This window comes from Petaurus breviceps, unplaced genomic scaffold, assembly GCF_028583685.1.
Source record: "Petaurus breviceps papuanus isolate PSGF00001 unplaced genomic scaffold, PetGlider_PUasm1.0 37, whole genome shotgun sequence".
Lineage (NCBI taxonomy): Eukaryota > Metazoa > Chordata > Mammalia > Diprotodontia > Petauridae > Petaurus > Petaurus breviceps.
Window position 1 is genome coordinate 65,322,235 of NW_027186296.1, and position 25,875 is coordinate 65,348,109.

At 37.9% G+C, this 25,875-nt stretch overlaps 1 protein-coding gene across 11 annotated transcripts in view; it reads left to right on the forward strand.

Annotated features, from left to right (window-relative positions):
* Positions 1-610: 610 nt before the first annotated feature.
* The window catches only part of ABHD2 (abhydrolase domain containing 2, acylglycerol lipase), a 127,767-nt gene continuing 102,502 nt past the window's right edge, over positions 611-25,875 (forward strand). For 2 of the 11 annotated variants that reach the window (XM_069098574.1, XM_069098578.1), the window contains exons 1-3: positions 612-779; positions 5,747-5,813; positions 21,474-21,510. The gene's annotated coding sequence lies outside the window, so the exon portion shown is untranslated. Of the gene's footprint in view, positions 780-5,746; positions 5,814-21,473; positions 21,511-25,875 lie in introns of all 11 variants that reach the window. The other 9 variants (XM_069098576.1, XM_069098579.1, XM_069098575.1 and 6 more) reach the window with 6 other exon arrangements.

The window sequence follows — 25,875 nt, forward strand, 5'->3', positions numbered from 1 at the left end:
CCCCTTTCTACAGGCCTGATGAATTGGGGGAAGGTCTCAGAACTGCCCTGGGCCTGGGATGCTCTCAGCAGCAGCTCTCACTCGTCCTCCCCACACCTCGGTGCACCTCGAGCGTGCGCCACATGGAAGGTGCACCCCTCGGACGGTTGCGGCCAGCTGGGTAGACCTGGCCGCATGCCAGACTGCCTCCTGGGGTTCTCCTGCTTCCGGGAAAAGTGCACGGCCACCTCCTCCCTCCTGCTCTGTAGTTCTCCCCATTTATTCATCTCTACCCCGAGACCTTAACCCCCCACCTTGGCTCTCCCGCCTGGCACAGCCCAGCCCGGCCCACCCTCGCTCTGTCACAATTGCCTCCTCCCTATCGGCCTCCTCCCGTTCCTTTCCTCAAACAGTAGTCTCTTATTGGCCGAAGATGTCAAAGGAGGCCAATTACCAAAGTGTACTCAGTCTGGGGATCAGCCTCCACTTGACGAGCGGCTAATTAGACCAATGAACTAAAAATTCTAGTAGTAGGCGGCACCGATGCAATGAGAGCTCGGGGCTTATAGAGTAGCGGGCGTGCGGCCCAATGGATGAACCGTAGGCCCAAGATTAGGGGCGTGGCGAAGCTGGTCGTTAGGGGGCGTGGCGTTAGTTGCCCGGGAGGGGCCGGTAGCGGCGGGAGCTGCGCGGCACCGGTTGGGGGTTCCGGCTGCATTTCCATGAGAGCAGCCGGCAAGAGCGGAAGAACTGGAACCGAACCGGGGGAAAATCACGTCGCCATCATCAGCCAGCGGCAGGTAAGGGCCGTGAGCCTAGCCTGGGACCCCAGCAAGCGGGCCTCGTCTCCGAGTGCCATCCCCGTCCCCTTCAGTGGATCCCCCATCCATCTATCTCCTTCCCCTGGACCCCAGGGCGGCGGAGCCCCCCCACTCTCCCGGCCCTGTTTGCCGCTTCTCCTCGGCTCGTCCTGACGCCTCTTCTCCTCCAGCTCCGCACCTAGTCCTTTCCGGGCTTCCTCCGCCCCCGATCCGGGTGTCTTCCTTGAGAGCCTCGCTCAGGGAGCTTGTCCCTTTGGAGGAGCTTCCTTGGCGGAGCCGCCAACCGCACTGGTACCCGAAATCCACAGCCCCTGCGGGTGCTGCCTGCCCCATCTCCAGGCCTTTCCCCGAAGCCAAGCCCCTCTAGGCTTCCGCTTCTCTCCATCCCGAGGGCTTCCCTGTCCTCAGCCCCGGGGAGGCTCATTGGAACTGGAACTGGAGCGAGGGGGGTGTCCGGACATATAACTCTGCTGGTTCTTTGTCCCCTTCCCTTCTCTTTCGCTCCCTGCCCCCGAGCTCCTTGGCATCCATGCCCGTTCCCACCACCCCCTCCCATCCCCTAGGGGAGGGCCACCAGGGTATCTGGAAACCAGCTCTAATGAGGAGGAACTGTTGAAGGAAACCTGGAGATGTTTTCCCCGGAAAAGAGAAGACTTAGAGATATGCGTGATAGCTGTGTTTAAATATTTGAATGGCTGTCATGTGCGAAAGGAGGGGAGTATAGACTTGTTCCATGTCCTGCCAAAGGTCAGAGCTAGGACCAAAAGGCTAAAGTTACATAGGAAGGCTCTTTAGGCTTAATATAAGCCAAACTTTGTTACGTTTTGAGCTGTCCAGCAGTGGAAAGGTAAATTCTTCATCAAAAAATTGAGCACCCCATCATTGAAAGTATTCAAGCAGAGACTTGGATGACCATCCTCCAGAGATTCCTTGCACTCGTTTTTTGGGATATTGCATTAGATGACCTCTAAGGCCCCTTCTAGTCTTTAGATTCTGTGAGCTATTCTATGTGGCCTTTAAGGTTTAATATGCAAGGGATGACTAGTGAGTGTTGAAATATAACTTGGTGAATTGGGGGCTCTCAGCTGTGAGGTAGCAAAGAATCTTCCTGATCTCCTGCAGCATTTTATTATATCTAAATTAAAGAGCCAAAAGTATAAAAGAAAAAACTGGCCCAGTTCTGCTGCTACCCCAGTCCATTAAATGAAAGAAGAACCTTTGTTTTATTTTCTGAAGGAAAATCTTTTGTAACTTGTGGTTGAAATAATTATATATCAGATGACAAATGCAATAGAATTTCTATTTTCTGCTGTTGGACTTTAGGGTGTCTAACTGATAGGGAGAGTGAATCATAAAATTTCTTGTGGTCTTCTCCACTCCTGCCTGCTTTACCATGGGTTATCTTCTGGATAATGTATTTGGAACCATTCCTCATTTATTAGGATAATCAGAATTTAGTGCTTGAAAGAATCTTGGTGATCATTTAGTTCAAATCCCTCATTTTATAAATGATGAAAAAAATTGGGCCCCAGAAAGTTTTTGACTTGTACTCCAAGTCACATATTCTAGTTACTAGGAAAGTCAAGAATAGAACCCAGATCTCTTCACTCATAGTGCATGAGAGCATAGCATACATATAATTCTCTTTCTACTCTTTCCTCTCTTGTGATGTTTGGATTGTATGGTGTTACTTGTTTATGGTTTTGATTTTTTTCTTTTGCTGTTAAATTTTTTGTCCTCTCCTCCACCCAGGATCTTACTAGTGTTTGCCCCATTTTCACCCTAGTCCATTAACTGTTATCTTGATTTTTACTTATAGATTCATGTATTTTTCTCAGGGATTGGGATAAGAATAGGTACTGGACCTGTGATTTTATTGGCATAGGAAACTCCTGGGTGAAAAAGGAAACTCTCTACCAATGAAGGTTGGCACTTTTTAAACTTCTAGTCTTAAAGTATTGCTTTAGAGCACTCAGAGGTCATGCAAACCTGATAAATTATATTTTGTTTCCTTTCCATTTTCCATCATATGTTAGACAACTCTAATACCAACCAATTTTAGAATCAAATGCAATTTTTCAGTCTTCTTTTTTAAAAACTTGCTTTTAAGCTTGATGAGGCAGTAAAGAAAGGCCATATAGACATCAGTTTCAATGGTACTGTATTTCTTTACCCACTGAACTTGATAAGGTTGTTATAGGTGTTATCCTTTTTTTGGCTCATTTACCAGTCAGCTAGATGATGCAGTTTGATTCTAAATTGATGAATATTTAAAGACAAAGTTTTCATGAGACATTGATTTGTATTAAATGCTTTTTGGAAGTCCAGGGATCATATGTCAACTGCATTCAAGCAAAGTCTTAGTCATTTGAGTACAGGTAGAATAAGTAGTTCTGTGTCTTGCATTTAAAAAAAGGGCTATGACTGATGATTGCTGGGAATCTTAAATGTTCGTTAGTTTATCAGGGTTCCTCCCTTTCTTAACTTGTACTTGAAATGACAATGACAAACTAGATGGCAAGTGCAGTACAATTTCTGTTTTGGGCTGTTGGGCTTTCCTTCTATTTTCATTCCCACCCTCATCTCTGTGTCACCTTCATGGCTTTTCAAAATAGCTGCCAAAGGTAGTTCAGTAAATTTACCAGCCAGGCCCCTTCGAGCCATAAGATACTTGTCATCTTTATTTCATCCAAAGCACCAGGCAGCTTTAGTTTTCCTGTGAATATATTTATCTCCTTTCAGGATATAGCTAAAGACTTTCATTCCTGTCTGACTGGCATGTTATTTTTCTTCCTTTTCCTTGAAGGTAGATTTTCAGTTGTTTGTAGAGCAATTCCAGAACTCAGCCATTTTAGAATTTCAGAAAATAAACAAAGCCTGCTATTTGTAGGGTGTGGTACAAGTTTGTGGGGGAGAGAAAGAAGTCGTAAAGAAATGACCCTCATGGAACTTCTAGTCTAGTAGTACAGCTTATGATCTATTAGACTGCTTTTTGTTTTTTTTTTTTATTAAAAAAAAATAAGACTACTTCCCCTTTAATTATTTTTCCCCTGGTATGATAAAATTAGTGAAAGAGCTTCTTATTTGCTTTTTAGTTCTTCTCATCTTCCTTATGCACCTTCTTCTTGAGAATTTTTGGCATAACTCCCAGTCTTTTGGCTTTCCACTGACCCTACATTTCTCTTGTTTCATTCATGGTAGGGACACAACTTCCAGCTTTTTCTCACCTTCTCTTTATCTTGTTCCATGTGTTCTTTGGCTGACCATGGCAGAAAGATGGTCTCCAACATCACAGAATTCCATATGGTAGGATTTCCTCCATGACATAACTGCTGGATATGTGCCTGTTTTCACTGAGCTGTCATTTTAGCCAGCAATCTCTGTTACTTGGAAGAATCAATTGTCATAGGGTATTCTATGGCAATATCTCTATGCCTTACTGAAACTTAATTCATGGGTTGGGAGATTATAATATAGGATGTTATAAGCTTTGCTATGTCCTTTGATGCTAAAATATCCTTTCAGGAAGATCATACTGTTTATAGATGTGTGGTATAATTTTGTGTTTTTTGCAAATTCCTAATGTTCTCAGCCTACTTGGGGGACTGTTATTCAGTTTCCTTATTGATGGCCCAATAGAACTTCATTCCTTAAGGTGCTTTCTTTTTTATTTTATGTAACTTTTATTTTACTTCTTTTTTTTTTTTCAGTAAACAAGCACTTATTTTTCTCTCCTCTTCATCTCCTCACCCCTGCTATAAAACAAAAACTTTAGTCCTTGTAATAAATATGAGTAATCAGCAAAACAAATTTCTGCATTAGGTGTGACCAAAGGTTTATACCTCACCCTGCATCTTCAGAATATCGCCCCTCTTCCAGGAGGTGGACAGTGTGGTTCTTCATTAGTCCTTTAGAATAGAATCATGGTTGGTCAGCACATTGATTCAGGTTTTTAGGCATTCTAATAATTCATTCAATAACCATTTATTAAGCTCCTACTATATCAGGCCCTTTTAGACACTAGGAAAACAGGGAGGAAAGAGGAAAAAAGAGGGAAAGAAGGAGGGAAAAATCCCTTTATCCTTGCCCTCAAAGAGTTTATATTTTACTGGTATTTTAAAAAATCAAAACTCAAATATTTAATCCAGCCTTAGATCTTCTACTCTAGGCCCTCCTTGTATAGTTAAGGAAAGAGGTCTAGGAGGAGTTAAGTGTCTTGGTCAAGGTCATATAGCTAGGTAAATGACAGGCAGTTGCCTCCTTCAGTACTCTGGACTCAGAGGCATTATGTTCTTGTATTTAAATATTTCTTTTCATAAAAATCATGAGTATGAAATTATCTGACTCATATCTTTGCTTGGGGTCTGGGACATCTTGCTGTAGTGACACAGCTGGGTGCCCTGTTTGTATAAATTAGCAGCTGGAAGAAGGTTCATTCTGTGTTCTTCACTGGTAAAAGAGCTGATAAGTAAACAGCTTGTTAGGGAATTGGAGCATTGACACCCTTGGATTTTCCCAGGTGTGTGTGTTTCTTGGATTTTCCCTAAATGGAGGCTCAGCATTACTTATTTTAGTGGTGTTTTTGGAAATCAGTAAAATTAACTAGAAGATTTACTCCAAAGGCAGAGTTGCTCAGCTGATGGCTGCCTAGTTTGAGCTTTGAAACTTAACCTTTTCTGTTTTTAATGTTTTTACAGATAAGTCATTGTGTTCAGGTGGCATTTGTGAATTAAAGCACATCAATCCCTGGTGGCAAATTTTATTCTTTTTATATAGAGTATAAATAGGATCTGAGCAAATCCAGGTAATACAACTTTTCAAGGTCACATTATGAATTAGTGAGGATATCTAGGAATCATAGAGCTGGACTGCACCTTGAGTTACTTAGAGCCCACTGGGTGTGACTACACAGAAAAGATGACTTTTATTTTTTTCTTAATCTCCAGAAAAGGCTTCCCAGCCACCCTTGGCACTTATTTCCAGCATTTGCAAACCTTACAGCACAATATAAATGTGAGTTATTATTATTATTACTATTATTATTAGTCTTTTTTTTCTAAAAGGTACTTTCTTCAGGATGCCTTTCCTGATTTCCCCCTCTCTTCTCTTAGCTAAAGTACTCTCAACTTCCTATTAATTTCCATAGTACTTTATATCATCCTTATAGTAATTTAAAAGTTATTTTAAAAAAAAATTATAGTTGTTTTTGTAGACCTCTCCCCTTTGAAACCATCAATGCCATAAGGGCAAGGGTTTTATCTTCTTTTTGTATCCCCACAGTACTTAATGATGAGGCTATCAATAAACATTTGTTGGATGAACTAGTTAATGTAAGAGCTTTGTTTGCTTTATCCACTGTGCTACAACATGAACTCTTATCTACTTGCCCTGCCATTAGTGGAATAGGAGAGAACCTGGTTATACTATTACTTTATGTTTTGGGAGGTTTTCAGTACACATGCTTTAGCTACTCTTCTTTAAATTATCATTAATAATCACAATAGCCAGCACTGATATAGTGCTTTGCCAAGCACTTTCCACATCTTCTTTCGTTTGATTATTGACTGAAAGTCAGTCCCTTTAACCTTTTTATTTTTTGAGGTGTATTTCCCAATGCCTTTAAATCATTTTTGATATTCTGCTCTGGAGCCTTCCTGAGTTCTCCAGGTCATGGTTTAATTGCATGGTCTAAAATTAAATACAGCCTGCTAATAAAAGCTTTACTATTAAGTATAAAAAGACTATACCATACTCCTGTTTACATATCATACCATCATGTGTGCCTTCTTTAAAGCTATAGTATTCAGTTGCTTGTGGTCCACTCTGACTCCCTACATCTTGTCTTGCCATGCTTTTCCAATACCAGTTCTATTTCCATTGGGTGTTACTGTGTTCTCCCCTGGGTGAATTCTCTATCACTTTCCCTATCAAATTTCATCCTGATTAAATCTGCCTGTGTCTCCAATTTACAGTCATCTTGAAATTTAATTCAGTTCAAGATGATAGATACTTGATCCCATCTAGAGCCTTTGATTTCTTGTCACTGTTCTATAGTTGTTCAGCCAAACTATTCTGTTATTACAGAATTGTTATTAAAGTGTGAAATATGAAGCAGTCTAAGTTAACATTACCAAATTTTCTCTTTATTTTTTATCTTCATAGAAAAATAAACAGACTTAGAGAAAGTTTATATACAAAAGTATAACTGTATGATTTATGTGTCTGTACAATGTTTACCTAGCTATGCAAACAAGTGTATTCATTGAAGGAAGAATTTTTACTTTTTCTTTCAGCATATATGCCTTTAAAAGAAAAATTTTGTTGTTGCCTTTTGTTTTTAATAGCATAGTTATTTCCCAGTACCTCCCTTCTCTATAATGGCTTCCATAAAAACCCTTCCTTGTTACCAAGAAAAACAGTAAAGCAAAACCAGTTGACACAATGACTTCATCTAAGAGCATATGTAATTTTTGGCATCTGTGTTCCTTCACCTTAGAGATGTATGTTTTGTTTTTTAATTTAAATTTTTTTTTGCTTTTTTTTTTTTGGAGGGCAATTGGGGTTAAGTGATTTGTGCAAAGTCACACTGCTAAGTAAATGTGTCAAGTGTCTGAGGCCGGATTTGAACTCAGGTTCTCCTGACTCCAGGGCCGGTGCTCTATTCACTACACCACCTAGCCACCCAAGATGTATGTTTTATCACCTATGCTCTGGAACCAGTACTGGCCATTGTCTTTGACCAAAGGCCATTTGTCTTTTATTATAGTTTTCATTTATAATACTTTAGTCATATATATAGATCTCCTGCTTCTGTTTTCTTGGCTCTACATCATCTCATACAGATTTTTCCATGTTTCTCAGAAATTTTCAGGTTTTACATTTCCAGTAAATCACATGCCACATTTTGCTTAGTCATTTCTCATTTGATGGGCACCTACTTTGTTTCTATTTTTTTTCCCTAACAGAAGTGTTTCTTTGAATATCTTAATATATTTGGGACTGGGGACAGTGAGGTACCGACCCTGGTTTCAGCAAAAGCTGTGTTCAAATATGGCCTCGTGGGTGGGGGTAGAAGCAGACCTTTCTTTTTCTTTTTAACCTCCTGTCAACATGTTCAGTAGTGGGATGACTGGATCAAAGAATATGGACAGTTAATCATTCTTCTCTCCTAATTCTCATTCCCTTCTCAGAATTGTCAGACCCATTCATACCTCTTTCAGTTATGTATTATTGTGCCTGTCTTCCCATACACTACTATTTTGGTTTTTTATTATCTTTACTAGTTTGATGAGGTGAAAATCTCAGGGTCATTTTAATTTGCATTTCTCATTGTTTTGGAGCCTTGTCCATAGGGTCATTTTTCTTTCTGCAAGCCTTATTTTGAAAACCATATCTTTTGGCCATTCTTCCTTGCCTACTTTTGAAGTGTGACCTTGGGCAAGTGATTTAGTCCTGTTAGGAACTTTCAGTTTTCCTAGAATTTAATAGGGATAATTGTAGTCTTTTCTAGTCACAGTTAAAAAATGTATTGTTACACTATACAACATACATAAAAATTAAACATTTCTATTTTTAAATATTATATGAGAGACTGAAATATGAAATTATCAGCAATGTGTTTACAAAAGATTCCACTGTCTCCTCTGTTATAAAACTTGAGCCAGGAAGTTAGAAAGAAGCAGAGGTTTTGATCTACAGCTCTGAATTTGGTATCATTTGGACAGTGTTCCCAGGCCGATTGTTTGGATACATGGGCTTAATTAAGTTTATTAAATTCATTTCCAGACACAAAAGTGTTAAGTAATAGTTCACATTGTTGCTTTTTATTCAGATTGTTTTTCTTCTTCCACATAGATGTACCGTGATTACTATCTACCATCATGGCCTGGGTATGGGACTTTACAGAACCTTAAGAGTTGCAAAGGATATTAGAGTTTATCTAGATCAGCTTCCCACCCAAAGCAGAAACACTCCAACATTTCTGACATTTCTATGTGAGGCCAACTGAATCTATCTATATTAGTGAAGCAAAGCTTTTCAAAGGGGAATTTTCTCTTTGGAATGTTTCGTATATGTTTAGGAGAACATATTTGCCTTCTTCATTATGTTTTAATTTGACTAACTGTAAAATATGTATTCCCTTAATTCATTCAGTAACTGATAGTGCCAGGAAGCCCAAAGCATGCTGGGATTATCCATTTGCCACAAAAAGGATAACTTGGAGCTGACTATAGATGACAGTTGTTTCTGAACTGCTCCCTTTGCTGACTTTTGATGTAATTGAGCCCATTTCCTTTTGAATGGCCGGGAATTCTATTGGCTCTCAACAGTGATCTGATTTTGACATTAATTCTACCAAAAAATCAAGATAAATAAAGCATAACTAGATATTTGTGGTGATTTGGGCTTCCTAGTCCTTGTGATTGATTTTTATTATCGCAGGAGCCTAACTGTCCTGGTGTTGCATTTCTGATATAAATTCAGTATAAATGGAATCATTATGTCTAGCACCTCACATCTCATTTCAATTTGATGATTACATACCAGATACTCTTTGCTTCTAAGGTAGGAAATACACCAAATACAGTTCCATTCTCCATTCCAGTCATGTAAATCAAGTGCTCACTCTTGTCAGTGACATTGAAAAATGTACCCTTTTAAAATAGTGACATAATGGAAAATGCCAGATAAATTATTCCCAAGAATATTTTCCTTATTTAAAAAGCTTCATAAAATACATTTCCTAGCCTGTCATCATCATCATCAACTAATATATTTATTGAGTGCATGCCATATGCTAGGGATCATACAATACATTCAGTAGACATGATACACCATTCTATCAAAGCACTTATTCTTTAATACTCTATTAACCTATAACTTTATCAGTGTAGGAATCTCTTCCAGTAATACAGATTGTACCTTCTTCTAGGCCTTAGTATTTAAGAGCTATCGTAATTCAAAATTTTATCACCCTAAGACCAGACTGGTGATGGGCCTCTCCCAATGTAGCTGTCCTGGTCTTTGGACATTGTCTATCACTAAGCCCATAATCAAAGCCTTTTCTCCTTAGTTAAGTCCTATGAGTTTGAAATCTGTTAGAATATAGCCTTCAAGAACCCAGGGGTCACCTCCATACTTCATTGAGGCATCAGAGTAGAACTTTAGTGGAGACAAAGTTTATCAAAGGAATATATCATCTAATTCACAAACATTTTTATTAAGTATCTACCATGTGCAAGGCACCATGCTAATTACTAGGGATACAAAGATAAGATATAACTCCAATCCTTCGGGAGCTTACAGCCAAAATATTTGTATAAATAACCATAATATAAATTCAAGTGTCTTGCTGTATTTAAACCTTTTAATAAATGCTTGTTGAGTTGAATGAAAAGGGTATATTCAAATACTATTTTGAAACTTGAGGAGGAAGAGATATCTAATGAGAAGGGATAAGGACGACTTCGTGGAAGTGTCAGCACCTGAACTGGGCTTTGAAAGAAGGAAGGAAAGTATTTCAGGGTATGAGATTTGTGGGTGAGTTGGAGAGAGGGGTGGGTATGAGAGAAAGGATACTGACAGTCTATTCCAGGCATTGGTGGCTGAGAGGGGGTGATTATAGAATAATATTGAGGATAGGCATGGGGGTCGCAAAGAGCAGGAAAAGGGGGAGGATAAGTAGTTTTGTTTATCTGGACAATAGAGTACATAGTATTTCTCCCTACAGAATACTAGCTCTTTGGAGCAAAGATAATTTAATTTTTCTCTTTGTATCCTTCATGCCTGATGCATAGTAGTCACTTACTAAATGATTGTTAAATGTATGAATGAAGAGGAAGAGTATGAGATAAGCCTATAATCTGCTACATTGAAGTCATGTCATGGAGGGCCTTGAATGACAGGAATATTGTTTTTATTCTATAAGCAATGGGAAACCATGGAACATTGGGGAGAGGAGCTCAGAAAGGTACATTAGGGAGATTAGGTAGGTAGTGATATAAAGGATGAATTGAAGAAGGGAGAGATGGGAAGGGAAAATGACCAAATTTAGGAGCCTAATTAAAATATTCTAGGCAAGAGGTGATGTGGACATGGGTTAACCTGGTTACAATAGGAATGAAAAGAAGAGGAGAGATTTGGGAGATATTACAGAGGTAGACTTGGCAACATGTTGGCTGGAAGTTGGGGACTGAGGGAGAGGAAAAATTAGAAGATCATTGAAGTTTTAGCTTGAGTACCTGGGAAGGATAGTTGTAGTACCATCAGTAGAAATAAAGAATTTAGGGACATGTTTTAAAAAGATGTCTGTTTTTAGACAGGTTGAATTTAAGGTATTTAATGTAAGGGACACCCAAGTAGAGCTATCCAGTAAGAGTTGGATATGTTGGTGCATTGGGGAAAAGTTATGTCTGGAACCACAGATTTAATAGTCATCCACATAGAGGTGTTAAGGCTATGGGAATAAATATGATCACTCATACCCTGGATTCAGGGAGAAAGTACTGAGAAAAAAGAGAAGAGGGCCAAGTTGGAGGAGGGGGGCACTGAGGAGACAGAGAAAGAGTAGTGAGAATAGTAAGAAGAAAATTATGAAAATATAGTGTTACAGAAACTAAGGGAAGCAAGAATTTCCAAAAGGATAAGGTGATCAAAAATGTTGTAGAAAAAATTCAAGTCAGTGAAATCAGAGTTTGGATTTAAACTCAATTTCTTTCCTGACTCCAGGCCTAGAGCTCTATCCACTGACACCTATTTTGAAACAGTAGCTGGGGACAATCGGAGGGGGAGGCAATAAGAAAGAATAAAATAATTACTTTGGGGTAATGAGGGCCCAGTGACTTTTGATAGATTTATATAGATGATACTTTAAAAACTATCATTTATAGAGAGAGATCCAGTTTTCCAAATACTACTAAGCCATACACAGCCAAACTTGTGATGAACTCCATGTCACCATCGTCACTATTTGTACACATTTGTGACTAAAATACAGTTTTTTTTTTCTTTATTAAGCGTCTTTTATGAACAACATACTGTGCTAAGTGCTAAGGAATGGCAGCAGGGTTGAGAAGAATGTAGCCTAAAAATTCGAAAATTAAGATTGCGAATTTATCGATTAAATTACACATAGCTGCTTATATGTTGTCTCTCCCATTAGACTATGAACTCCTTGAGAAAAGGAGCCATATTGCCTTTCTTTGTGTCCCCAGTGCTTAGTACATTGTCTAGCTAGCACATAGTAGGTGCTTAATAAGTCTTTTTAACTGACTGGTCTAACTAGTAATAGCAAAGGATGAAAAATGCTAAAATGATTTTTTAAAATTACTCTGATCTAGTCGTTTTTTTTTTTTAACCTTACCACCTACTCACCTCTTTCTTACCTCCCAGAAAGCCATTTTGATGAGCCAGAAAATTTTGCCTTAAGCTAATTGTTCTGGTCTCTTTAACTCAAACTGTTTATGAAAATACTGAAATATTTAGGGAAGCATTTTCCTTTTTTTCTTGAATCTTAGAAGAATCAACTGATGACACAATTTATATTCTACCAAATCCTTGTTTAATTTCTAGGTTAACCTAGAACTAATATATTACAGACCAAGGGCATACATATATAGAAATATATGTTCCTTAGGGTAAACAAGAGGTGCCATTTATCATTTTATTAATCAGATTGTCTGTTCTTTTAAGACTGTCCTGGTTGGAACATTGTTGGCATTATCTCTGTGACTCACCGTGACGTTACTAAAATCATACATGCTCTAGTTGATTCATTCCTGAATTAAGTATGTTCTGTATTTTTATAGAATGGTTTTAAGAATTAATAAGCTATTTGGTTTTTATTATCTTAGACATGATAATTCTACTTTTGAGACTATAAATCTGCAAATGGGGAAGGAGGGACGAAATGATCTTCAAGGTCTCTTACAGCTTTTAACATTCTCTAGGTTTATGAAATAAACAAAAGGGAAATTATTTGTACAGTTGTTCATAGAAATGCTATTTCTGAAAGCAAAAAAAAAGGGGCAGAATATTCCTTATGTCCCATAATAAGGGAACAGTTTAACAATTTATGGTATGTTAACATCATTATAATCATAATAATAGTATTAGTAGTAGAAATAGTTGTTGGCATTTATATGGCGCTTTAAAGTCTGTAAAGTGCTTTACAGATATAAAATTTGTTCTCATAACAAGTGAGGTCATAGGCTTAGATGAGTATTCAGGGATGTCAGTTGGTGTCCATGGTAAGATCACAGTGTTTTAGTGGTGGTTCACTTTGATGCCTGTTAAGTCACATACAATTGAGGTAGAAGATGTTCTTTAAACACATGACTCAACAGGTATTTATTAAGCACCCCGAGGGTTTATAGCTCTGTAGTCCTTTAAAAAAAGTTTTATTGATTTTTTTTTTGCTTTTACATCACCTTCATTTCCAAATACATCCTTTTTTCTTTCCCCAGAGAGAGCTCTTTTATAGCAAAGAATTTAAAAAGAAAAAAATCAGTTTAGCAATTTAACTGACATATTAGTTGAGTCTGAGCATATATGCAGTTTCCTACACCCATAGTCTCCCCACTGCTACAAAAAGGAAGGGAAAATGCATTCTAAAAAGTGCCTTACTTCTTAAAAAATGAATTCATCTTGTTACTAGTATATGTAACATTTGCCTACTGTAGAAAGAACACTTAGGTGCTAGAAAATACATAAAACAATAAGGGACAGAATCCTTGCTGTCAAGGAGCATGCCATATACCTTTATTCTGTCCTTCTCTGACTCACCAGTATAATCTTTGACCTACTGCTGTACCAGTCAACTCATGTGATTATTGTATTTATCAGTTTAGCTCTGTGTTGACTTAAAAAGTCCCATTTCCTCAATCAGTTAGGAAAGTGTTCTAGAGAAAATAAGTGTTCAGTTGCAGTTGAAAGGGAGGATGTGGTTTGGGCACAAGGTAAGAGTACCACTCATGCTACAATAAGAGTGAGTCAGGAGAAGAGCTATCTTAGTTGGACTTGAGAATGTACAAACAGTAGAGTAGACACACCTAATGTAGGAGTCTGAAGGCCGTGGTTAATATTGGGAGATAAGGATATACAGATGGGGAACCAGGGTATTCTAAGTAGGGAAGTGATTTGGAATAAAAAGAAGAAATTAAGTCTTGTTATTCTGTTCATAGATTTGGGTATGGTTTCTAATCTTTGACCCTTACTGCCTTATGCAACCCAACAGTATGCTTCTTCCCTCCTATAGTGGTTCCCAATGCAGATTCACATATTACTGATTCAAACCCAGGCTGGTATTTCTGAAACAGATTAAAATGGTGAAAAGGTTGTGAATAATCTCAGTGTTAGAGTCTTTCAGTGGAATAAAGTGAATCTGTTGAGTGTAATCCCTTTTTTTAGAAGGGAAGGGAAAAGAAAGGGAAAGAAAAAGGAAAGTAAGCATTTGTTTAACTCTCATATGTCAGGTGCTATGCTAAGTACTTTTACAAATATTATCTCATTTGATACTCACAACTCTGGGAGGTATTATCCCCATTTTACAGCAGAGGAAACTAAAAGAAACAGAGGTTAAGGGACTGAGCCAGGATCACACAGCTAGTGTCCTGGACTGAGGCCGAATTTAAATTTAGGTCTTCCTAATTCCAGGCGCAGTGCTCTATGGACAATGCCACCCGCAGAAATGAATCTATGTGATAAGACTTTGAAAACCTCTCAGGCTGTTAGAACTCTTTCGTTGTTATTCACAAATACTTTAGCACTTCAAAGAACTTTGGTTTGCATATAATGGACACTTTTAACACAAATTACTGTTTGACTTAGTGTGTGTTGATGAACTGCTGTAGCTGAAAAATAAAAATAAAATCATCCCGTGGTGGCCCCCCTTCTCCAAGCTTCGCTGGGCTGAGCTTCAAACAACAGACATTTCCCTGTCACGCAGCCTATTCTTGAAGCTTTTTTAGTTTGGTGTTGAGATCTGCTAGAGTTCACACTCCACTCTAGCATAGCCTTCAAGAACAAGGATCATCTTTGGGCCATGATGAGGTGTCAGAGAAGGACTAGAGTCATTATAGGTGTTAGAAATAATTCATGATAGACTCATTCTACTCTGAGCTTAATATGATGACCTAATGATAAGAAAATTTTTAAGTAGTTTGAGCAGTGATTTCTTAGGATCATTCTCTTTTTTTAGTTTCAACAAGTATTTACTGAGTATCTACTAGGTGGCTACTAATATAATTTAAATTTCTTAGGAGCAGCTAGGTGGTGCAGTGAATAGAGCACTGGCCCTGGAGTCAGGAAGACCTGAGTTCAAATCTGGCCTCAGACACTTAACACAAAAACTAGCTGTGTGACCTCGGGCAAGTCACTTAACCCCAATTGCCCTCCCAAAAGGAAAAAAGAAAAAATCTTTAAAGGAGTATTGCCATAGAAATAAGGCATGTTATATTACTAATATAAGGGCCTAATCAAAAAGGCACTGACCTACATTTCTTTCAGGGTATATATAAAGATGTAGAATTTGAATTACTTTTAGAGCAATCTTGAGATCTGTGTATGTTACTATAAAATGGTCCCCATAAAGGATAGTGACAAGCTATATGTAAGAGGAGCATTTAAGTGTTTTAGGATCTTGAAGAGGATATACAGCTGATATGGAAAGCAGTTTTCTTTAAAATGAGCTAAAGATACAAATCTCATGTTTTAAAGAAGATTATATTCTTCTGCTTGGATGTCATCAGGGCTCTCTGTATAATGTAAAATTGGCAAGTGACAATGCATATCTCTGATATCATGGGTTGGGCTCTAAGTGACAAAATGAATGCTTCTCGTCTTCTCAGCCTTTCATCAGCCCCACATATGAAAGCACCCTTATGAGATAAAACTAATATTTTAAGTGTATTGCTTAAACAGAATCCACCCTATTCTAGTCCCCAAGTGGCCTGTAGGAATTTAAATTGTAAGGGATATCCTAGGGCCTTGATATAATATGTTTCTATTTTCCACTACTCCTTAGCTTGAACTCTTCTCTTTCATCACACCATTCTTTTCCCTATGTCCTGAGTATATCATGCTCATTCCAACTGCATGACTTGGTTCAGCTGTTCTCCTTCCTGGAATCCCATCCCTTTTCCGTTACCTCAAGACCCCTCCTCCCATCTAAATCTTATTAATCCATCAAGGATCAACTCAAGCCTTACCTCAATGACTCCTTCCCAAGCCACTCACTTAAATTTCTACAGTTAGTATATTCTTATACTGTAACATTTAATACTTAATTATTTGTTCTTAAGTTGTTTTCTAATTGTATGTTCATTGTGTCTGGCCTCCTTAGCAAATTATAAAGTCCCTTTGGGAAAGCTCAGTCTTATACTTTTTTAGTTTCTTCATGTTACCCCAACTCCTCTCTTCTCTGCCTCTACCCTACACACAAAACATCAGAAATCTTGTAATCTGGCATGGAGTAGTAGGCATTCAGTATATATCTTTTGTTTGATTGTGAAGTGATGGTACAAATGTGAGTGACAGAATGGCTTCTAGACTGGTAAGCTCCTTGAAGATACTGCCTATGTTTTATTTATTTTGTTATATACTCCCCTAATTCAATGCATTGTTCATTAGGCACTTAATAATAATTCTTAATGAATTGGTAGCTTGCTAGCCAGATATTTTGTCATTCTCCAAATAGGCACAACTTAAAACAATTCATTTGACAATTTTTTAAAAACCCTAGTCAAGGCAAGGAAGGGTTATTGGGAACCATAAACATTTCTTCCTTGTCACATTCTTTGAGAAATCTTTCTGCTTCCTCTTTCTACTCATTTTACGAAATGTCAGGGTAGAGGAGTGGTGGTTGTGCCTCATGACTTTGAGACAGGGATGGAAGAGAGAGAGTTGAGAGAAGGAAAAGGATGCAGGGAAGAAGAATGAAGGAGTTATGCTATAAACCAAGAAATGAATGAAAATAAGAGGCAATATTCCCATTCAATTTAAATGTTATCAAATAATATCTATTGATATAGTGTTATATTCTTAATTAGTTATACCAATTTTAATCATTGTTGACCAATCAACCAAAGTTATGTTATCCCAATATTAATCATCATGCCAATATTATTATTGAATTATATTTTCATTTGTGCAAATGAGGATTCTTGTACTGGTACTTTGAACATTTGTTTATAATTTTTATACAGTTTGACTCTTTAACTTGAAAAGATTGCCAACCCCTATGCTAGTGAATGAAATGTGCGGATGTACTTCTTTTGTTGGTATTATTGTTCAGTGTCTGACTCTTCGTGACCCCATGGACTATACTGTTCAAGAGGTTTTCTACTGGTGTATTTTGCCATTTCCTTCTTCAATAGATTAAGACAAACAGAGGTTAGTTAAGTGAGTTAAGTGACTTATTCAGAATCACAAAGCTAGTAAGTATCTGAGGTCAAATTTAACTCAGGGTTTTTCTGACTCCAGACCCAGCTCTCTATCTACTGAACCACCCAGCTACCTCCAGGCATCCTTTATGTAATATTTGCCTGCTAAATTTGGATAAAGCACTTTGGCAAATTGAAACATGTTCTCTACATTATATCAGAAATGGATTATCTTAACTTTTGATAGATTGATGTTGAAAAAAGCAATGATTTCTAAGATTTTAACTGTGAGTCCTGCTTCTATCCCTCCTAAATCCCCAATTCCTGTCCTCTAACCTCCATATGCTTTTGGTAATTATTGTTCTGTAAATGAATGCCACACAAGTTCAATAAAAAAGAATCCTTCTATAATACAAATAATCAGCCCCTGATGTATTTGTTTTATGTTGCACCACACCTGTCTTTGGCTGCTTTATTATCTAGTACTGCCTCTTTATAGAGCACCTGTGGCATGTTGTTCAAAAGGAAAAGCTGCTTCTTGCTTGGAGAGCACACAGTTTAGACACAGAGTATGAACAGAAGTGTGCCCATGGGAAAAGTGGGTAGCAGCAGGTTGGAGTTACCTTGGAGTTTTAATGAAGGCCTAGAAAACTTGTTGAGACAAGTGAGTGTTCTGCAGAAGGGAATGGGTGACATCATAATTTAAACTTTGCATTGGAATTATGATGGAAATGAGAAAATTGTGATTTTAGACATGTAGAATTTTTTTTCTCTGTGCTTTGGAAAAACAATTTCTTTGGCAGTAACCCCCAAACAAAATGGCTTATATTGCTTCTGCATTACAACTGTAGATGCTTTTGAATCATTGTCCTGCACCGTGCCCTATTCTTTGGCATGCATGAAAGTGATGTACTGAAGCATTTTTTTATAGGTTTGACAAATTTATGAGGAATTTGACAGAGGCCACCTTTTTCCCCCACAAAATCAGAGTATCTCAGAGGAAGAAGGAAGGAATCTTAAAGTAGTTTAGTCCACCATGAACTTAAACAAGCATTCTCTCTATGAATGGATGAGTAAAAGCCATTAAGTGCTTGCTAATATGCCAGGCACTGTGCTAACCAGTGGCCATACAGATAGAAAAGAGAACTGGACAGGCCCTGTCCTCAAGGAACTTAACTTTCCAATGGAGGGACACATAAAGGAACAGTCGCTATGGAAGGCTGTTTTGGTCTAGGAAGTCAGAGGAATGATTAATGGAACCATTGTGGAATGAGCTGTCATGCCCTTTCCCTTCATGTCCTGACTCACAAGTGGTCATTTAGCCTCTGCTTGAAGACTTCCAGTGAGGAGACGAAGCTAGCCCCTCCCTAGGCAGCCCATTCTACTTGTGGATAGCAAGGGGATTTGGCAAGAGTTTGGATTGACTGAGTACCAACACATTGCTATGACTAGGGGAAAAACCCCAAGTGAATCACCGTCATAAAATGTGCACTATCAACTTCACATCAACAGAAATAGTGACTGTCCCAGATGCTAACAATTCCATAACAAACTTTTACCTATGTGGCTTTTTGGGAGGATATGATTTAATCTACAGTGTATCCAAGTCTGTTTAACAACAAATAATGTACTAATGGCGTTCTATCTCTCCCCTACTGCTTTTATTTTTCCATTTAGATGTCTACCTCTCTGGCTAGTAAACGCCTAAATTCAGTGCACATTTCCAAGATTGCCTCTTAGTTCTTTCCTCAGGCTTTCTGTGCCTTAATCACCAAAGCTGTTGACTTCTAAACCCCTGAATGGAATATTTCCACAAGAATTTAGGTAGTTGGTAATGAATGGTGAGGGAGTAAATTCCTTTTTTAAGTTCCCTTAGGGCAACATTTTGTTATTGTATCACCTGTGCCTAACACATTGCTTAACACTTAGTAGGAGCTTAATAAATGCTTGTTGATTGATCACCAGATTAGAGGCCATTGAATCAGACACCTTCAGTTTACAAATGAAGAAACTGAGGCCCAGGGTCACATAGATACTAAGTGACAAAGAAAGGAATCGAACTCTACTGTCTCAAAAGACTGTGCCCTTTATCCCTTATTCCTTGCTGCCAAAGGGGTAAGCCAATCTCTTTCGAGGGATTTTCTCTCATTTTGGAGATTCTTCTGTGTTCCAGAGTTTGATTCAGTCAGCACAATCACATCATAAAGCAGGAGCGTCTGTAGTATTTCATTTCACTCAGAGACCCCCTTCAGTTGGTTCTCTATAAAAGAAAGCCCCCGTGACAGTGCATACACTTTTGGCCAGCATATTCATAGCTTTGTTTTATTCCTTTCTTGTATTAATCATCAGAGTTTTTAGATATTTCTTTTATTACCTTTTAAAATTTTGACATGCATAAAGAAACACCTTGTTGTAGAGAGCCTTTAAGGCAGTATTTTGTTATACATTTTTTAATGTTACACATTTTTTAAATAGGCTCTTGGATCTAGGGACTTTGGTGTTATCCAGTCCAATCCTCTCATTTTCTAAAAAGAAACTGAGGTCAGGAATAAAGAGTTAACAAATAATAAAGCATAATGAGATTTTCTGTTCCAGGCCATTCTAAAGCAGTGGTCTGCTGTAGAATATCATCAGAGAAAGGCTGCCTCTTCCTTTCTTAAAGTAAAGCATGTCTTTGAAATTTGTATAGATTATTCTCACAATGATTTTGTAAAAGATGAGAAAGTAAGTGATATATATAGGTTGACAGTTACTGTTACTCTTATCTTTTTTTGGCAATAGAGTCATAGGATAGAGAGAAGAGAACTTTATTTTTTGTTTTGTTTTGTTTTTTGGAGGGGGAAGGGAGGGCAATTGGGGTTAAGTGACTTGCCCAAGGTCACACGGCTAGTTTTGTGTTAAATGTCTGAGGCCAAATTTGAACTCAGGTCCTCCTGACTCCAGGGCTGGTGCTCTATTCACTGCTCCACCTAGCCGCCCCTTAGAAGAGAACTTTAAAGGTCATCTGGTCTAAACTATTCAATTTTTAGATGCAGAAAATGAAACTCAGAGAGGGTAAGTAATTTGTCCAAGGCCTAATGTTCCCATCCTCCCTAGCAGGGAGAGAAGGACCCTGTGCCAGTAAACTGTCTTGGGTTCATATCGTGTCTATCACCTGTTCTCTTCTTTATCCGAATCCCTGCTCCCCAACCCACACATTTCCGGGGAACACAAAATTCAGTATTTTTGAGGTACTGATTTTTGTGTTTTACCACCCCACTTCTCAGCCTTTCTAATATTTGGGAATCTTTTCTTCCTTGAAGGAGAAGGTGATAAGATTGAATTTTGGGGGCAGCTGGGTGGCACAGTGAATAAAGCACTGGCCCTGGAGTCAGGAGGACCTGAGTTCAAATCTGGCCTCAGACACTTGACACTTAACTAACTGTGTGATCTTGGGCAAGTCACTTAACCCCAATTGCTTTGCCTTCTACCCTCCAAAAAATAAAAGATTGAATTCTGAATTATCCTATGGTCTCCTGCATAAAATGTGTTCTATATATTAGAATCTCTAAAATACTTCCAATAATATTGAAAAAATGTTCAGTGTATTATTAAATTACAGTATAACTTTCATCATAAGCCTTATTTTTGTAGAAAAGATTATTCCCATTTGCAGTGGCAGAGCAAGGAACAAGGAAGAGAAGGGTGTCCATGAGTTAAGTCCAAAATTAGCTCATTGGCAGAAATATGTTTCCTGTATGGGTGGGGGTAATTACCTTTTGCCACTGGTAGCAAATGAAGTGGAGATAGAAATAGAAGGGGAAACTCAACTGCTTTGGCATGTCATTAAAACAACACACACACACACACACACACACAGCCCCTTTAGGTTGGATACTTGGTAGTAGAAGTTACAGGGCCAGGCAGGTAGCTCTCAGCCATATTTACTTACCAGTTGGGGAACATACCAGCTATGGCTCTTCTGTAATTCCCCAAACAGGCAGCATAGTAGTGGTTGCTATTTATGTGCCTTCCTTCTCTTAATTATTTCCTCTTTATCTTGCATATATCCTGTTTGTACAGGTTTGGTCACACTGTCTCCCTCATTCAATAAGAAGCTCTTTGAGGGCAGGACTATCTTTTGCCTCTTTTTGTACCTTCAACCTTTAGAACAATACCTGGGTCCTAATAGGCACCTAATGCATGCTTATTAGCTGACTAACTATGATGATGTGTTAAGTCTTGAAAATTCAGGAAGGTAATGATAAGTATTCATTGGAAACCTGAGTGAGAGGTTTGGTTTTTTTTTTTACAGGTGAACAACAATCATATGCAAATTTCTTCATCCAGAGGTACACTCTATCATAAATCATTTTGACTTTATTTACTAACCTTCTTTACTAAAACAAACTATTGTTAGCCTTCTTGTACTACTCTTAGATATTAAGTATTGAGCACAGTTGAACCCTGATTCATCTCACAACGGTACAGTGAAAAAAGAACAAGATTTGGAATCTAAAGTACCAAAGTTCAAATCCTGACTCTGCCACTCATAGAGTATGTGTGATCTTGGAAAAATCATTGAATAGGCCTCAGTTTCCTCTTTTGTAAAATGAAGGGATCTATAGAATCTCTATAGACCTATAGAATCTCTAAGGTGCTTTCCATCCTCAAATATATAATCCTATAATCTCCAAACCTGCTGTTCTATAAAATACTTTAAAAAAATTCAATGGGCCTTTTATTTTTTAAGGTTATTTCTTAAAATGGTTGCATATAAATTTGCCCTTCATATCTTCTCATTCAGTTGTTGTTATTGTTGTTTTAGGATAGTGGAAGCAGTATAGTTGAAGTGAAACAGACTGCTGCATTTGTAATAAGTGGGCCTGGGTTCAGATACTCCCTGGGTGATCTTGGCCAAGCTACTTTACCATTCTGGGCCTCAGTTTCTTCATCTATAATGGAAGAACACAAGGTCCCTTCTAGTCCTAAATTTATTATGATCCTCTGATCTTAGGAAAGCACCAAGCCAAAGACATACACCTTTGGCCATTTAAAAAATATCATATGATTTAGTCTTGTAAGAGGACCACTGTTAACTATTGAAATAATAAAATAAACAAAGTATTCTAAAGTGAAAAAACACAGTAAGCTGTCTCTTCATCCTTTCATAGTCTGAAAAGTTGGGCAGAGCAGACTGAAGGAAGAGGTTATTTTTGTTGGATAGCTTTGTCAGATAGTCTTATTTGCTTGTAGATCTACTTACTTTCTGCCTTTTTGTGCAGACTTTGAATTCCAAGAGGGTAGCCAGATTATCACTAATTACATGTTAGCATTGAAACCAGTTTGTTCTCATTAAAATACTCGGGTTTTTAAATTGTATGGTTTTTTAGAGGAAAAAATTGCATTGATCTTTGTATTCTATTAATTCTGTGTTTTAAGAAGCCAAGGCACGATTTAATTTAAAAAAAGAAAAAAGAAGCTGTTAGTAACTTATAACTGTGGTTGAATAAATCACTGAATTGCCCTGGGCCTCAGTTTCCTCACTTCTAAAATGAGGGGATTGGAAGTGTCAAATTCTGAGCCTACCATAGCTGTGTAAAACTCCCAAGTACAGTCAGAAGTAGATTAAAATGTAGTTAAGAAATGTTTAACAAAAATAAATAAAAATACAACATACATAATGTTAATTTATGGTTTTCTAAGTCAACACACTGACAACAGGGATTGGTTTCTATTTGAATTTGACACCATTTCATCTTTAAAGTTCCTTCCATCTCTTAAATCTGTGATTATGTTGACTTATAACAGGAATATTTCAGTTAAACAATTCCAGAGTGGGATGTCATAGATGTTTTAATTTTCAAGTTAAATAGCTTGTAAACTCCCTTTGTAACATAGTGAAGCACCTCTATTGAAGAAAATTTATAGAGACTTAGTATCAGGAAAAACTTTCTAACAATTAGATGTCCTAGAGTAAATGGGCTACCTCAGCATGGGTAAAGTTCCCTTCCTTAGAGGTCTTCAATGAGCAAAATCTGACCAAGTACTTGTCAATTGTGTCATAGTAGAGATTCCTTTTGAATATGGGTTGGACTAGATAGCCACAGAGATCCCTTCTTTCTGTTAAATTCTTTGATTCTGGGAGTTCTTAAGTGTGTTTTCCAGCTTTAGTATACTGATAAAAAAAAAAGATTATTAATTGGAAATCTTGGCCTGCCACAGTGTCATCATCCTGAACATCATTATACTTTAGATGGTCAGGATTGAGCTGAATCTGTACAAACCTCGAGACAAACCCAAGAGGTTTCTTTGTAGAAAAAATCTCTGATATAAGGTGATTTTTTAAAAAACCATTTTAATCTCAAAAATGAAGTGTTAATAAATTCCAGTTAATTAGAAATTCTGGCTAACTGATATTTTATTGAACTTCTATATTTTTAAAAAAGATGTTTTGATCTTTCATCTTTCAATAAAGTAACCATTGACTTTAAAACTTCAGAAATTACCTTGAGGGAACCAGCCAGGCTGTTTTCTGCCTGAGAAATGAATGGTTTCTCCGTGTAAGAGAATAAATTTGTTTTCAGAATGTTCTGGAAGTTTTACATTTTCCCTATCATAGTTTAGAAAGTACTTTAATTTTCCCACAGGGTTGTTTATCCAACTTAAAAAAATTTTAAGTCCATTTCCTCTTTTATTTTGTTAATAAGTATTTATTTAAAAGTCTTTCATATATGTACATATAGCATACACGTAACATATTTGTATACATGTATCACATATATATGTATACACATATATACATAAATATTTTAACTAGTGACTCAATTCATCAAGATACTAATATTTTTTGGTTCAGACCCTTAACTCAGCCATCCTAACTCAGTAACTTCTCTTTCTTATCTATATCTTTATTGCTGTCCTCTATTAGCCATAGCTCATTCTCCTTCCTTTTTCAAGGAGTTAGTACCTGGCTCACATTCTTCCTTTCTATTCCAACCTCTTTCCCAATATTTGAGGCCTTCAGAATACATGTAGGTATATCTTGACCCTGGCTACATGCCATTCATCTCACCATTATCTGTAACTGTACTACTCCCAGAAGCCCAAACTTTAAATTTTTTTTTCTGATCATATCCTTCTGTCCTTCCATCTCTCCCTGTGTTTGATACTTCTTAAAACTATTTTTCATCCTTGCCTCAACTTCTTGTCACTCTGTTGCTTTTCCAGACCATCACCACTGTTCTTGCCTGACTCTTCCCTTCACAATCTTGACCCTGTCATTACCTGTTTCATTGATACATTGTCCTCTTCCCTTGAGTCCCTTGCCTTCTTTTTCTGTCACCACTCATACCACACCAAACCCTAACTCTGGTTTACCCCTAATCATTTGTCTTCTCCACTCCTACTTGTGTCCTGTGGGATGCCACAAAAGGAAGTCATATAACCATGCTCACTGGGGCCACTGCAAATTTGTTACCTAATTTCAGCTGTGCCCTCATTGCTGCACAATAGGATCACATTCCCAACAGCAGCTGTTCCAAACTTTGTCTTCTCTCCTCAAAATTTTTTATACCACTCTTGCATCCACCCCTTCTGTAGAGCATCTCACCTCCTACTTTACTGAGAAAATGTAAGCCATCTATCATGATCTTCTTTTTCTGCTCATCTCCTATCTCGGAGCTCTTTGATATCATAACTGTGTTGTCTCTTCCTTTGCTCCCGTCTTTAATGAAGAGGTGGACTTTCTCCTTGTCAAAGTCAACTGTTCACTTGATCTTATCCCTTCCTGTCTCTTCCAAGAGCTTTTCCCTTCAATCACCTCCTCTCTCCATCACTCTTTTTTTAATTGTTCCCTTCTCTCTTGCCTCTAAATAGGCTCAGATCTCAGCTATCCTTAAGACAATCAAAAAACAAAACCCTTCACTAGATACAGTCATCCTCTCAAACTATTAAACTTTATCTTTCTTCTCTTTTACAGCCAAATTCCTTTTAAAAAAAAAACTGTCTTCACTCAGTACTTACGCTTGTTTCTCTCTAGTTCTTGTATCCCATCTTCCTACCCTACCGTTTGACAACAGTAATAAAAACTATTCTCCTTAAGGTTACTAAGTACTTAACCACTTGCTAAATCAGTTGGCCTTTTATCACTTGTCATCCTTTTTGACTTCCCTGCATCTTTTGGCAGTGTTGATCACCTGGATTCTTTCTTCTCTCTTCTTTATCTTAAGATACTTCTTTCTCTTGATTTTCCTCCTACCTTTCTGACCATTTTTCCTCATTCTCTGTTACTGAATTATCATCCATGTCTGTGCTACTCTGGCATTGCTCCTTCTCCTACTGGAGCTTAAATTCTTGTCTTTGGGGCTCTAGGCTCTAATAGACAAACTTTCACCTTATCTTTCCCAAAAGGTGGGCACCTTACCACTTCCTGTCTAGCTCCAAACCATGTATTTCAACTGCCCCTCATCACTTTACCCGCCTTTCCAGCCTTATCTTTTAATATCTGTCTTCCCCTATTAAAATGTAAACTACCTGAGGACAGGGACTGTTTGATTTGCTTCTGCTTGTATTACCAGCACTTAGCATAGGGCCTGTCACATAGTTAGCACTTAATAAATGCTTTTTCAGCCAATCATTCATCTGTCCATCCATCCATCCATCCCTCCATCCATCCATCCATCCATCCATCCATCCATCCATCCATCCATCCATCC